The following is a 16,758-nucleotide window of genomic DNA, read 5'->3' as shown; positions in this document are numbered from 1 at the left end:
AGAGAAAGAAAAAAAAAGAGGAGGGGTAGGGTAGAGAAGAAGCTGGGTGATTTTTCTGTATGACATGACCAGGAATTGAACATGGGACATCCACACGCCAGGTCAATGCTCAGCTGACAACAGGCTAGGGCCTGAATTTAATTATTATTACTTTTTTATAAATAAATTTTTATTAATTTTAGTGGGGTAACATCAATAAATCAGGGTACATATGTTCAAAGAAAACATGTCCAGGGTATCTTGTCATTCAATTCTGTTGCATACCCATCACCCAAAGTCAGATTGTTCTCCGTCACCTTCTATCTAGTTTCTTTGTGCCTCTCCCCTTCTCCCTCCTTCTCTCCCTCCTTCCCTACCCCCACCCCCCCCGTAACGACAACTCTCTTGTCCATTTCTCTTAGTCTCATTTTTATGTCCCACCAATGTTTGGAATCCTGCAGTTCTTGGTTTTTTCTGATTTACTTATTTCACTCCGTATAATGTTATCAAGATCCCACCATTTTGTTGTAAGTGATCCGATGTCATCATTTCTTATGGCTAAATAGTATACCGTGGTGTATATGTGCCACATCTTCTTTATCCAGTCTTCTATTTTTTTTACAGTGATTAAAGCCTTTAAGCAAACTCTTGGCCAATACAGCAAGAATCCATAAAAGAGTAGTGTCCTTAACAAGTTCACCAAGTCCAAGTTGGCCCCAACACCATGCCAAGTCCCTGATAAATGCAACCCAACCCCAGTTCAGTCTCTTAGGAGCTGTCACAAGGAGCAGTAGTCCAGGAAAAGTCCCCATCCAGGAAAAGTCCGCATGGCACTGGAATTGTTGTTACAATTTTATACTTTGCAGCTCACGTCCAAGTCCCAATGACCACTGCTTCTAGCTGGTAATGATTCAGGTAGACTGGAAAAGCCATCTGCAGCATGTGTGGAGATGGAGCTTCTGTTCTCCTCTGCTTGGAGATATGAGACCAGGTTGCTTTTCCCTGGAGCTCTGCAACTGTGGCTTGGTAAAGAGAACCTTGGGATATACTAAGCTGGGTGGCAAAGGTAGATTCATAATAGAAGTTGGCAAAAGGGGGAAAGAGAGATCTAAATTAGGAGTAGGTCCCAGCCTGAAATATGAGTGGGGCATTGAGGTAGGAGGAATAAAGGAAACACTATATATTAAAGCAGGAGAAATAAGACTATCAACACCCACAACACAGATCTTTGAGGGAAGAATAAAAAAACCTGACTATTCAGGCAAGATATAGTTAAGTGGCCCTCGTGCAAATGAGATCAGTTTACCTGCTTCTTGAAAGAAATACCCTATGTTCGTCCACAGTGTCGTAGATGGGGCCGAAGGCCCTGGGCACCTTCAGCCTTCAGTGGCAAACCCCAGCATTCTGGGCAAGGTTAGGTCATAGATGGCTGGAGCAGGGCTGGAAGAGACTGAACCCTCCCTTAGAGGAGCGAGGGGGAAGCCTACCTTCCAGTGTCCCTGTTTCCTCACAGAAGAGGCATGTAACTTTGGCAGGTTTTAGCTCAATGACCTTCCTTTCCACTATTGAAGCAGGACCCAGATGGCATCCTATGAGACCCCTTTGGGGCGTTGAAGCCTTTAAGGGTGTATCCTAAAAGCTGGTAGTTGCCCTGATCTCTATTGAGCTTTTTCTGCCTCTTGGTATCTTTTTTGTTTTTTTCCACTCAGACTGCGTTCTCTCCCTCTTACTCTCCCAAAGGAAGAGAAGAACGATCACCAATAGCAAAAGGCAGTTGCACAAGCAACACCAAGAGCCAGCTTCACGCTTAGGAGAGAACACTATAACTCCTCCTCATGGTGAATTTAATTATTAAAGAAACACAGAACACTCCACCAGAATTCATATTAGCCCATTGTTTGTTGTAGTAAAACTCTCCCACCACCAGGAGATGCTTGAATAAATTGTCACAGGAGAAGAGTGGCATCAGCATCTTGGCTACATAACGCCTCCTGCCTTAAACAAAATTCACCTCCCCCCATTACCAAATAAAATATGGCATCCATCCACGAACAAAAGTGGGTCTATGGGACCTGTGGGTCATGGCACCTTCTGTCAAGGGACTGGGAAGAAGGACCTCCCACTGTTTATCAGGTGATCCGCCAACAGGCCTCGCTGTGGGCTGTGGACCCAGCTGGCACTCTGTGAACTGGTGCAGCTCTCTCAGCTGCCATAGGGAAAACCTTCAGAGCACTGACTCGGGCAGACACCCAGAGATTAGAGATTCCAGCTCTTGGTTGTCTCGCACAAGGCTCTGGAAACCCGTTTTTCTGCAGCAGCTCCCAGAGTGCTGAGGCAGAACATCTCCAACTTGGAGGGAAGGAGGAGCTCAGGGAGAGGCGGGTCTTACCAGAGGGTATTAAAGGGATCCTTTCCTTAGGACTCCAGCAAGAAGCCTGCCCAAAGCGCTGGGAAAACCTCACCCCAGGATTGCCCAGGGGGCAACTGGCCACACCCAGTGCTCCAAGTGTTCAACCCACACCTCCCACCACTGCAGCCACAGCCAGGGCAAAGCCCTGAGTGCAGTGGTGAGAGTGAGCTCTGTGCCAAGGATAATATGTTCCAAACTAGGTAGCATGAGGAAACGAAAACTGATTTCATGGCACTTAGGAAACATTTTCTGAATTATCTTGGTCATTAGTAAAATAACGACAAAGACACTTAATGGATATGTTTTCAATGCAAGGTATTATGAAAGTAACAGTATGGAAAATAAGATTAAAATACTCATGACGATTTTCACAAATGCTATGATCAGTTCATGTCGGTGTCCCACTCCTGTGCAGCCATATAGAACAGTAAGAAACTTAATTCTGCCAGCAACCTGATTGAGCTTGGAGGAGAATTCTGAGGCTCCGAGGAGGCTGCAGCCTCCATACACAGGCTCGGTGATTTAGCCTGCCTTCATTGAGTACATCAAATTGAGGGATATTTTGGGGGGTGGGAGAGGCTGGGAAGGCGTAGACTTGCAACTGATTTTCCATCAAGACATGGAATACAGACAGAAATAATACATACTGTGGATTAGCCTGGAAATGTAGCTCAGGAAAGAATAAAATGGCAGTGAAGAGTGTAGCAGTTCACTCTCATATCTAGGAGGAGCGCAAGCCTGCACACCTTCTCCTTGTGTGTGGCACTTCTAGAGAATGAATTTCCTGACCCCAAGTCAAGCGTCTACACAATTTGCCTAATACTTTAATTAGTAGGACACAAAAATATCCCAACACTGGACCCATAACTGCAAAGTTTTAGAATATCACGGAATTTCCCAGAACAAAAGAGCTTTCAATAAATTGACAATCTAAAAACCATGTCTCATAATTTCCATGATAAATCTGTAAACTGGACCCTTTTTACTGTTAGTAGACACAAACCAAATGATAAATTAGTGATGTTGGAGGGAAGGGAGCAGACAGAGAAAATGACTTCATGGGTGTTGAGCATTGAGCGGGGGTAATGGGAGGAGGTTGAGTTTTTAAGGGAACTGATGCAGCGCAAATATGTTGACCTGACCCTTACCGTCTAAGATTTCCTTCCGTGTGGCAGTAGCAGCCCACAGAACACCGGAAGCAGTGTGAATTTACAAGAACTGGCTTATTTATGGTAGCTATGATCACATCACCTGGATAAATATCAGACAACCATCATACTCAAAGGCACTCATGAGCACGCAAGCTCAAAATGCGGTCACAGAAATGAAAACAATCTAGCATCCTCCTTCTTTGTGTCTTCATCTATTTCATTGACCAAGACATCTTGATAAATCCAAAAATTATAACATCTTTGTTTCTAGTAAGATAACACATAAATATTTAAAGCTTTTACAAATTCTTAAACCCAACAGACTCTCAAATTCCAAAACAGTACATTTTTATTCCAGAGTCTTACTCCCTGTTGTTGTATGTCTTTCTATATTATCTCTTTACAGGAAGAAGATAACACTTCTACTTTCTCACATCCTTCTCTCTCCAAGACTTCTACATCTTTACATATTAACTATTCATGTAGTCCATATGTCTCCAGCAATGGTGTGAACTTCTTCATTGAAAAAAAGCGAGGAGTAATTGGATCTAGCAATACACAACATTTTTACAGGAAACAGGAAATTCTTGTCTTAGCACACTTTACATTTCTTGTAAGTGTTTAGTACTTTCATGGATTTATTTTTAATGGACTCAGCTATTTCAACTGGTTACAATTGTTGCTCATTTTCCTTTTTTGATGCTCAGCTTTCATTCTGCCCAGTCAGAGACTTCTGCAAGCAGGCCTCTTTCTCAATGCTCAGTGTCACTCCTCCCAGTGAATGCCCTCTTCAGGTATCTTTGTCTTTTGTACCCCCAGTGAACATTCTCACTTTCTGTAACTAGAGAGGTATTCCAGGCTTAACTTGCTTTATTCTGCCCAAGATTTGGTGCCAGCTACCCTTCATGGTGCCCTGAACCTTTTATTAGAGAACAATATAAAGAGCCATAATCTGAGCACTGGGGTACAGCACTAATTCTCCATGATGCTCCTGATAATGGGGGAGGCGACTGTAGAGACCCTTTAGACCAATGGTCCCCAACCTTTTTTGGGCAACGGACCAGTTTAATGTCAGAAAATATTTTCACGGACCGGCCTTTAGGGTGGGACGGATAAATGTATTACGTGACCGAGACAAGCGTCAAGAGTGAGTCTTAGATGGATGTAAAAGAGGGAATCTGGTCATTTGTTAAAAATAATACATCATTCAGACTTAAATATAAATAAAACAAAAATAATGTAAGTTCTTTATTCTTTTTCTGCAGACTGGTACCAAATGGCCCACGGACCGGTACCAGTCCACAGCCCGGGGGTTGGGGACCACTGCTTTAGACTACTGCAGTGACAGAGCCGGAGACTTCCTGGGTAAGGGCACATATTGACAGTTTATCCCTTTTCACCACCCTGACTGCCATACCATGCTGTGTTGTCAGATTCAACTCATGCATTCACATTTCATTGTTGAAAAATGTTTAGGTGCTTCTAGTTTCTCTTTCTTTTCTTTGGCTCCTCAACTGTGGATCCAGGAACTCACTCTAAATTTTGCCTGCGCGAAGGTTCCTCTCTGCTGAGAGAGTCTACTGTTTTTACTTAAAACGGAACTTAAATTCCAGTCTCCCTGCTGGTTGCGTTGTCAGACTGAGCAAATAAAAATACATTGAATATTTTGTACATACTATTACTAAGACAAAATTTGTCATTTCTCTGAAATTCAAATTAAACTGGACATCGTGTAGTTAGCTGGAAATCCTACCTCTAAGGAAAACATAAGAAATCTAAAAGCATGAGTTATCTACTATCACACCTCAATTTCACTAACTCTCTTTGTTACATATAATTGGAAAGGAAAACATGAAACTACAGGCTTTCAAGGCTCTTTTACAAATCTTCCTAATTCTATCTATCTATCATCTATCTATCTATCTATCTATCTATCTATCTATCTATCTATCTATCTATCTATTTATTTTTACTGAGAGGAAGGGAGGCAGAAACGGACTCCTGCATGCAGCCTGACTGGTATCCACCCAGCAAGCCCACTACAGGTGATGCTCTGGCAATCTGGAGCCTTTGTTCCATTGCAATCAAAGCCATTTTTTTGCAGCTGAGGCAGAGGCCATGGAGCCATTCTCAGCATTTGGTGGCAAATCACACTAATCGAACCATGACTGCAGGACAGGAGGAGAAGAGACAGAGAGAGAGAGAGAGAGAGAGAGAGAGAGAAGAGGGAAGGAGGAGGAGCAGATGGGCGCTTTTCCTGTGTGCCCTAGACCAAGAATTGAACCCAGGTCATTAACAAGCTGGTTTGACCCTCTATCATTGAGCCTACCGGCCAGGGCCGAAACTTCCTAATTTTTTCAGAAAACATACTGATGGTTGGCAAGGGAAAGACTGTTGGGACTGGGTGGAAAAGGTGAAGGGATTGAGAAGTACACATTGGGCATTACAGAATAGTCATGGGGCTGTGAAGTACAGCATCAGGAACATAGTCAGCAATAGTGTAATAACTATGTATAGTGCAAGGTGGGTTCTTAAAATATTGGGGAAAACACCTTCTTGTGCATATGACTAACTGCTATGCTGTACAGCTGAAACTAATACAAAATAATATTATTTTTTCATGTGAGAGGAAGGGAGATAGTGAGACAGATTCTGCATATGACCCAAGCAGGATTCACCAGGCAAATCCATCTTGAGCCAACACTTGAATTAACAGAGCTACTTTTAGAGCCTGAGGCTAATGCTTAGATCAATTATGCCACTGGCTGTGGGAAGTGAAGAGGGAAAGAAGGGGAAGAGGGAGAGGGAGAGAAGCAGATGGTCAGTTTTCAAGTGTGTCCTGACCTAGAATGAACCAGGGATATCCACACACTGCGCTGATGCTCTATTCACTGAGCCAACTTGCCAGGACCTCGTATAATATTGAATATCAACTGTAATTGAAAAATAAATTTTAAAACAAAAAAATTTTCTCATTAAAGAAAAAATTATCTTCCTAATTTTTATTTTTTGGGACAAAATGTAGATGTTTATTTCTTTATTCAAGTCCTGGATTTTGAACATAGGCTTTTCTCCTCATCACAAGTATTTTGTTAGTGCTATCCTATTCTAACTATTACCTCCATAGATCATTTAGAGTAATGAACATGAATACTTCAGTGGCTCTTAGATATATACAATCTTGACCTATTACCACAGTGTTTCAATATGTTAAGACCCTGCAAAGCAACGTAAAATGTCAGAAAACCCAAAAGCGTGCATAGCAAGATTCTATAGGGAAAATGTTCAGGCTACGACAATTTTTACGCTTCCCAAGCAGTAAGTTTCTGTGGATTAATTTTTATAGGTTGTTATAGGTTTTCACAACATTGATGTCTTAAAGTGCACAACCTACATTACAGACTATTCTAATTATTATTACATTCCTCTGACATTGAGAACTCCTTAAAAACCACACACAATTTGTAGACATTATTATGTATTTCAAATGGTTTTGTTCTCTTTTAAAATAAACATGAAAGATTCAGAAAGTCATTGCCTAAACTTAGTGCAAATGTCCTAATTGCAAGCAAACACACCATGCTTAATCCCCCAATTTTGCATTCTGTGGTGCGTGCACCAATCCCAGAGTTGAAACGTCATTCAAAACCATGGAAAAAGTATTTACCAAGTAAAATCCCCCCTGTCAATTTTTACCATTTTAAATAGGAGCTCCAAATTAGAATCTCAGAACAGGGGAAAAATTATGTGTATGTATTATATATATTGCATATTAATATATATAAAACACACACTTTTTAATACACACAGTAAAATTTATATGCACACATAATGTTCATACACATACACACACATATATGCACAAATGCACACATACATACAATTTTTAAGGTAGGAAGACTAAGTTGCACTTGACAGATGTTTCTCACCTTTAACATTACACACACACAAAAATAAATCAACTAAACATGAAATTAACAACTTAGATGCATACAAAAATAAGAACATAAATCCTTAAGAAAATAGAAAGAAGAAGAATGAATGAATTTGACAGTACGTAAGTAATAAACCAATTAATAAAATCAAGAGCTGGTTCTTTAAATGAACCAAAGAAGGAACACATAAAATAATAAAAGTAATTTCCAGGCAAACAGCCCCCCCCCCGGGAAAGATGGGAAATAATGTTAATACATACAATTTTAAAATTAGTTTTATGAATAGTGAGATTATGTACAAAACGTATTTTCTTCTTTTTGCTACTGTAATGTTTCTTACTTTAGAAATAAGAAAAAATGTCTAGTTTAATAACATATATATGTATGTGTCTCTATATTTGGCTAAAAAGGGTTGAAAAGTTATACAACAAGATATTGGAAACTTGATTCCAGTTGGTTACATTATCATTATGTGTATACATGTGTGTTCCGGAATTTACAAATTCAAATAGATATAATTTTTAAACATCATTTCTCAAAATTGGATTTCATCTTAGAAATAAGAATAGCACATTCTTGCACACATGCACATACATATGTGCTTGCATGTGTGTGGGACTGTCTGCAAACACCACTGAGACTGGCAAAGTTGAGCTTTAAAGACTGTTTCAAGGTGATGGCATTTTGTGTGATTTTCATTCTCTTATTTGTATGTTCTCCAAGCTTCACCAAATGAATAGAAGAAGAGTTTCAAGTTATAAACTTAATTTTCTAAATGATTCTATTTTCATAAGAAAACTATACATATTTATATTAATGTAACTATTTATAAAACTCACATATGTCATTCTACTCAGAGCAGAAGGCACATAGGAAACAACGTTTCTGAGTGGCATGGTTTAAGACGATCTTTCTGATCTTGCTACCTTACTCCTTTCTGCTTGTCTGTTTACATGACATCTAATCAAGAACATGTCCTTTTTTTCAAAATCGGAAGAGCACGTCAGGAAATGAATTTGTTAACATTCAGTGAGGTCCCTAATTGGGGGCAGAGGCTTCACTTTCCTCTGTGAGCCGGAATTTTTTACATTTCACCATGAGGAATTCAACCAACGACAGGAGTCAAGGTCCCAGTCCCCCACTCTGCGCCTAAAGGTGAGGTGTGCAGAGGAATGGAGGCCAGACTGCCCCTCAGATCTTTCCGGCCCATACTGGCTGATATGAGGACGCTTACCCATCCCTCTAGCTCTGAAATGACTCCCAGTGGGAATCGCTGCCACTCCTGTGGGAGGCCCTGTAGGTAGGGGTGAGTAAGGGCATGTGGAGGGAGCCTGGAGTAGCAAGCCCTAGCCTGGGACGGGTCCCCAAGGGCCCAGAGGAAGGGAAAATAGCTACCTGCCGGCTCTTTCCACTGACAGGAATCACTTTCTGTCCTTTTGCCTCTCCCGCTGCAGCTGCAGTCACAGGAGTGGCAGCAGTCTCCTGGCCTAATCCGCTCACTGCCTCCTCACTTGCCGCACCCCTCCCCCCATGACTTGCTGCAGCCTGAGCAAAAGGAAGCTTTTCTGCCCTTGTCTCCTTCCTCTCTGTCTGCGCCTTAGGTCTGTCCGGCTTCTGAGAGTGAGCACTGACCACCCTGAGGAGCTCATTCCTGATGATGTCTGGTTCTGCTTCCGCCCCGCGAAAGGCGGAGAGATTTTGTTGAAGTTGGAGCTGAGCCTTCCCCCTTTTTCTTACTGCCTGTCCCTGAGTCTAGCCACCACCCCTACCAAGGCATCAGTAGCAGCTTCTGTTCTTCCAGCTGCTCCTGGAGCAGTTTAACCTTTTCCTCATCCTTCTGCTTCTGCCTCTAGGTGAAGCGCACCGCCAGGGCCAAGGTGCTCCGGGCGCATGCACTCTTCCTGGCCCCTGGTACTGCCGAGTCAGCCAGGATGTCCCGCAACCCCTTCTCTGTGTCAGCCCACGACTCGCACATGTGCCTCATATACAAGCACGGATCACCTCCATTGTAAGTATTTTAGTACTTATAAAATCTACAACCTCCCTGTAATAGAAGCCACAGCCCGAGTCATTAAAATTTACAGCCATTTTAAGTAAAGCAGTCTGGGACCTGTCTTACCTCAGACCACACCCAGCAACAGGATGTGAACTTTGAACTCGACCCTTGCCCCCTCTCAACTGGCGCGTGTCCTCGTGGGAAGTTTAGTGCCCCCATGTGGCGAGATTTAGCCACAGTCATAGAATCGGCTACTTCAGAGCCACGTTAGGATCAAGTCATGGAGTCGGACACTGAAGATACAGTGAAAAAGCCTGAGAAAGTCAGTGGATATAACCACTGGGAGGTGGATACAAAGACTATAAAACAAAATGAAACACAACAACGATTTGTTTGTGTCGGACCGCTCAGGCTGGTACTGAATACAGACACATACTTAAAATTAATATTCACAAAATTGACCGGGGCGATATGAATTAGTTAAGGATGCTGTGTTACAGCTTGCTGAAACTAGTTCATAAACTATGTGTTTTAAGGTAAGATAAATCTTTCACCCTTAGCACCTACCTGGCACAGCAGAAACACAGTACTTATTTTTGATGGATGTATTTCATAGTTTTGTAAACTTATGCACAGATTTGTCGTGCACCAATTGAGATTTCATTCACAGAGAATGGAATTTGAACATCACAATATTTAATAATAAAAATACCACACCAAGTTTCTTGTGAGAGTGGGGCAATAGTGTTAAGTGGTAAGGACATGCAACAATAAGTAAGACACATCTCCCCAGCTGTGGGGACACATTTCCAGCATCCTTTTGAACACTTGATTTTAGATAAGCCTCTTGCAAATAAAATGGACAAGTCAGAAAACATCTTCTCAGCATTATTCCTATTGTTTTTCTTTTTTAAACTAATTTTTTTTATTTTTTCAATTACAGTTGATGAGCAATACGATATAGTTTCAGGTAAAGAACCCAGTGATTAGGTGTTTATAAAATTTACTAACTGATTTCCCAGGTAAATCTATACCCACCTGGGTCCATACATAGTTATCAAAATATTATTGACTGATACAAAATGAAATTGGAAAAAATTTTATGGTGCTAGATACAGACTGATAGTTGCTAGAATGGGGGTGTGGATTGGGGGACTGCATGAAGAAGATGAAGGTATCCATTACCAATTGGTAGTTCCAAAGTAGTCATGGGAATGTCAATTACAGCATAAATAATATGAGTACTTGAAATATCAAGGAGGTGCCTGACATGTGGTGGTGCAGTGGATAAAGCATCTACCTGGAATGCTGAGGTCCCTGGTTCAAATCCCTGGGCCTGGTTGGTCAAGGAACATATGGGAGTTGATGCTTTCTGCTCCTCCTTCCTTCTTCCTCTCTCTTTGTCAAAATGAATAAGTAAAATCTAATATATATATGAATTACTTTGTAAATTGTATAACTGTCTAACTAATTGGTTACTGGAAATATTGGCAGGAACCCTTTCTAAAGTATATAATTGTCTAACCACTATGCTGTACACCTGAAATTAATATAAAATAATTTTGAATGTGAACTGTAATTGAAAAAAAAATTTTAAATTACAAAAGTTTTTAAGGTGATAAAGAAGAACAGACAAGCTTGACCAGGTGATGACGCAGTGGATAGAGTGTCATACTGGGACACAGAGGACCCAGGTTCAAAACGCCGAGGTCGTTGGCTTTAGTGCAGGCTCAGCAGCTTGAGTGTAGAGTCACTGGCTTGAGCGTGGGATCATAGACATGACCTCATGGTTGCTGGCTTGAGCCCAAAGGTTGCTGGCTTGAGCAACGGGTCACTCACTCTGCTGTAGACCCCCGGTCAAGGCACATATGAAAAGGCAATCAAAGAACAAGTAAGGAGCCGCAAGGAAAAATTGATGCTTCTTATCTCTCTCTCTCTTCCTGTCTGTCTGTCCCTCTCTCTGTCGCGCTCTCTCTGTCTCTGTCACAAAAATAAAAAGAGAAGAAAAAGAAGAAGAAGGAAGAGGAGGAGGAGGAGGAGAAGGAGAAGAAGAAAAGAAAAATAAGAAGAATAGCTAAGAAATCAAGGGCTAGGAATTTAGTCCTGGCTATGACATTCATTTCTGTATGACCATGGCAGGTCACCTAACCTCTAGGTGTTGTATTTCATGATCTGTAAACTTATGCATTGTACCAGTGGTCTTCCCTCTAAATGTAAAAATGGCGTGCCTTTTACATGCAAAAACAAAAATTATATGATATAAGAAAGGACACTACAGTATTAGTTTTTCATTTTTAGCTTTTACAACTGTATATTAAAAATATCAAATTGAATAGATTACTAAACTATTTCCTGGTAAGAAAATTCTGTTAGATTTTTTTATTAGTAATAATAGTGTTATTCAGCCACTGATATTTTTAAATCCTCTGTCACAGTATTTACTTTGAGCTATTTCAGATTAAAGTTATCTTTTATTATCCCTGGTTTCTTATCGTAGTCTATAACCTCTGTAAAATCCACTTAGTTGTAAAATTGAACGTCATACTTTCAAACTTACAAACATGACTCACTGTAAACTTTCTAAAGTCCAAAGCTTCTGTAACAATTTTTCCTCATATGCCTGATAATCCGGTAATTAAAAGGTCAGTCTTTGGAGTCATACCAACATGGGTATGTACTCATGCCCCACTGAATTTTAACTTTATGTCCCCAAATAAAATATTTTACATATCTAAGATAAGTTCCTCCATTTGTAATGGAAAGGTATCATTAGCATCTACTTTTCAAAGTTCTGACAATCAAATACCATAATGTATGTGAAGTTCTTGATAGATTCCGCACTCAAAAAATGGTAACTATTGTTCTTGTTAGCAATAGCGGCAACTGTGACTCATAGAAGAATATGCGATAGCATGTATGCCAATTTTATTCAAGAAGTTTTAGCTTTTCTTTACCCCCACACACTGTATATCACAGAATGGGGTCCTAGTAAGCCATTGCAGTCCTATATTTAATGGGGTTGTAGCATCTGAGATGACTAGATAATTGTACTGTTTCCATTCGTCACAGATGAGAAGAGAGCAACTAGTCTGTTGTGTAGGAGCCATCTCAAATCCCATCCCATGAAATAACAACAACAAAAAGAGCTGACTGATGAATGGGCAAAAGCATGCAATTTGAAGGTCCTGATAGAGAACTTGAGTTTACAAATGGAGAAAACAGAGAATGGATGAAGCAAGCAATGTCTCTTAATGATTCAGTTGAGAACCCAGGAAGAGTTCACCAGGTGCTTCATTCCAAGTCCACTCCACTGAGCATGCCTTCTGCAATTTCTACAGCATAATTATTTTTATTTCTGTTTGAAAGACAAATTGTCTTTAGTGTTCAGTGACACTTGGATGATATCACATTTAGAACATGGATGAAAACTGAAGAATTAGAATCCAGAAAATGCCTCCAGCCTTTGATGTTTTATTTTTCATTTTGCTGAAAGGGCACTTACTGAACTTGTGGGTAAGATCTCTTAAAGAGTGATAGAGGGTAAATTAGAAGTTTTGAATGTAGGTACTTCTGGTACAAAGACTATGCCAAATATTTGAATATAGTATGTTACAGTTGGAAACAATTTTAGATAGGAGCTAATCCAAACTTCTCAATTTGTAATGAGTAAACTAAGACTTACTAGATAACTGCCTTGCTCAAGTTTATATACCTAAATATGTCGGAGACCTAGAAGCTCAGATTAACTTGCAGAGAATAGAACATACTTAACTTTTTAAAGAAAGAATGTTTATTGTATTGATTTGAGGGAGAATTGAAGGGAGAGAGAGTCAGGAACACGGATCTGTTCCTATATGAGCCTTGACCGGGGATGGAAGTGGCAAGCTCTGCACTTCCATACGATGCTTCAACCAACTAAGCTATCTGGCCACGACCATATTTATCTTTTGCTATGAGTAAAATGGTAGAGCTGTGTGAGAAATGAAATCTCTGAGCTTCATCTTTCCAAGAACCAATATATAAAAAGAGATAATATGGCAAATAGGAGTAAAAATTTCATAATCAGTGTTACTTAAATCAATTAATTCTAGAAATATAACAATTGATATGGCATACTTGAAAATTAATCTTTTCAAAGTATTTCACTATAAATTCACATTCACTTGAAATGTTTTAGTTAATAATTTTATTCATTTGCATATTTAAAATCAATTCTACAACTTCTAAATGAACATGAAAGCTTTGTGAACTATAAAATAGTATACAAAATGGGTTATTAACAATAACATCTTTGCAAATCAGGTTTGTTTTTACTTATAAATCTACATCATATTCTCATAATTCCTTCTAGACATATTCTGCAGTATATAAAAAAATGGTTTGTAATGGTGATGAAATCTATTACCAAAACTTTCATCTGAGTGTTAGTATGTTAGCACCATAATTATACTTTTTATAGTCAAACTATGTATTTGACTGCTTTTCTCTTTTACCCCATATGCAGTGATAGTGATGTATCCCATACATTGGTTTCATTCGCATTCTCTCCCTTTTATTATCACTCCAAAATAAGAAGGGAAGATTCTACAAGCATCTGGGTCCTGGTGCATGTATGGAAGTCTTTGTTAAATTTTTATATTCTCAGCACCATTTGTTAAGAGTTAGTGATTTGCTCAGATTTATGCAGGAATCCGGGGTCAGTATAACTAAAATTGAAGTCTCCCATCATTTCTCCCCTATTTCAGAAGTTTCTACTTAGTAATAAAAATAACCATCTGAAAAATCACTGAGAAGCATGGTTTACATCTAGGGTTTCTGTTCTTTTCAGGTTTCACAAGCAATATTAAAAATTTTACCTCACATGAAAAATTCATTGTCCAGTGAAAAATCTAATTTATTTATTTTGTCTGTAATGAATTTGGCCTTCTTCTTGAGTTGCCCACCCTCTGGTTAGTAGGAGTACAAATTAGCATATGTCTAATATGGTTTAAACCTTAATCTGATCTAAGAAATTAAACAGTCTTTTTAGGGAGTGTTCAGTTTCTGATGGTAAAATAGCTTAGTCTCTAGGATAGTTTCCCCTTCCTCCTTGTTTCTCTCTTAGTTGAAGTCTAATTGTATAAAGAAAGAGATAATGGCTTATGTGGCCTCATTTCAGATGGAATATGGAGGCCCTTGCATGTTAGGTCTATGACTTCCTCATATCTCAGTGATTATTGTTGGAGGAAAGCAAAAGCACCCAGTGACTTTCTGTTCCCATCCTGAGAAGGTGAATGTCGAGATCAAGCATACATGATGGAAGACAGTCGCATCGAGGGAAGACCCAAGGACGCAGATGCTTGGCTCTGCTGGAGCTTTCTGCAGGTCAAGAATCAGACAGCAGATGGTGTGGTGTTATGTTTCAGAAAGGGCAAGAGATATATAATCAGTTTTGCAAAACTAAATAACAAAATTGTGTTTGGCTCAGCGGTAGAGCGTCGGCCTGGCGTACAGGAGTCCCGGGTTTGATTCCCGGCCAGGGCACACAGGAGAAGCGCCTATCTGCTTCTCCACCCCTCCCCCTCTCCTTCCTCTCTGTCTCTCTCTTCCCCTCCTGCAGCCGAGGCTCCTTTGGAGCAAAGATGGCCCGGGCGCTGGGGATGGCTCTGTGGCCTCTGCCTCAGACGCTAGAATGGCTCTGGACGCAACAGAGTGACGCCCCAGAGGGGCAGAACATCGCCCCCTGGTGGGCATGCCGGGTGGATCCCGGTCGGGCGCATGCGGGAGTCTGTCTGACTGCCTCCCTGTTTCCAGCTTTGGAAAAATGAAAAATAATAATAATAATAATAAAATTGTATACTGTATTCTGCTTGTTAGTTTCTTATGCAAGATGGCATATTTCTGCTTAATAAATTGGATAACTGATCTCTCTAAGGCACCTCAATCCTGGAAAGATTTGGGTCCCCCACTTGCAGTATTGTTGCTGCCTCATTCCTTTGCGGCTCCTCTTCATGAAACCCTGAACACTAACAACAGTTATATCCCATGCTTACATGGTTGTCTATTGCTGTGCTGTCATTCAGAGACAAAGATGTGGCTAGTGTAACTCATGATCCCATCTCTGGTTTTTTCAGGGATGGTTCTATTCTCGACTAAGTCAAAGTCACCTCAATTTGCACCAGCTGTTTACTCACTCTCTCCATGTCCTCCATTGAGCCAACTTGCCCAACTGTCCAGGCTAAGCCTGTGCTACTGGCTCACCTTTTCCTGCCCTGGAGGTTTCACAGGCAATGCCTGTGACTCTTAGCCTAACATCTAAGCTGGACAAGAATAAGGTAGCTCAGTAAAACCAAGCCTCAGGAGTTCAGTTTGCAGAAGTTAATGCAGAGGCAACCTGAGAGGGTATTGTTTTTAAGAGTCGTAAGTGGGGAATGAGAAAAAGTACCACCTTTGCCTTCAAGATTATCTTCACTGTTTTAAAACATTAATTGAGACTCACAATTTGACGGTCACTGATTTCGAAGACAACATTCATCTCGTTGAACTGCAACTTCTTTTTTTTTCATATATGCATACTCTCTCTGTACAACTGTGTCTTAGCCTGACCATTAATATACTAAAGGAGAAAGAGAGAAAATTTACAAGACAGTTTCTTGATTTCACTAATTAATAGGTGAAGTGGACAAAATAACTAATAAGGCTTTGAAAAATTTGATAAACTTAACTGATGAATCTGTTTTTAAAGACATATAATTAAATATCACCCCATTGTTATAATTATAGAATCTGTAAGAAACATTTATTCTAAGGTAAAACAATCTTTAGATTTTAAAACAAGTGTAAAAATCTTTTTTTTAAGTGAGAGAAGAAAGATAGCGAGACAGACTTCATATGTGCCCAGACTAAAATCCAACTGACAAGCCCTGTTTGGGGCCAATGCTTGAACCAATTGAACTACTGGCTATGAGAGAAGAAGAGGAAGATAGAGGGGAGGGGAAGAAGAAAAGATAAGAGAGAGAAAGGGAGAGAGAAACAGATGGTCACTTCTCATCTGTTCCCTGACTGAGTGTTGAACTCAGGATGTACATACACTGGGCTGATGTTCTATCCACTGAGCCAGGACTGAAAATCTTTAAAACACAAACTCTATAAACTATGTTTTCTTATTATACTATAACTGCTTTTAAAAAAAATAAAATAGAAAAAATAATGTTGCAGTCATAAACAATCTGTATAAGGACAGGATTAACTTGTGGTTGGTCTCTGATAATGTTATGTTTCTCTCTAGGAACACTTAGAAGTCTGCTA

General features: G+C 40.1%; 1 non-coding gene across 1 annotated transcript; it reads right to left on the bottom strand.

Annotated features, from left to right (window-relative positions):
- Positions 1–1,679: 1,679 nt before the first annotated feature.
- On the bottom strand, positions 1,680–1,895 carry LOC136386557 (small nucleolar RNA U3). The gene has a single exon (XR_010747935.1). It is a non-coding gene; the product is annotated as a small nucleolar RNA U3 (small nucleolar RNA).
- Between the last annotated feature and the right edge of the window lie 14,863 nt (positions 1,896–16,758).

The sequence above is a fragment of the Saccopteryx leptura genome, chromosome X (genome assembly GCF_036850995.1).
Source record: "Saccopteryx leptura isolate mSacLep1 chromosome X, mSacLep1_pri_phased_curated, whole genome shotgun sequence".
Lineage (NCBI taxonomy): Eukaryota > Metazoa > Chordata > Mammalia > Chiroptera > Emballonuridae > Saccopteryx > Saccopteryx leptura.
This window is presented reverse-complemented; position numbering and strand designations above follow the sequence as displayed.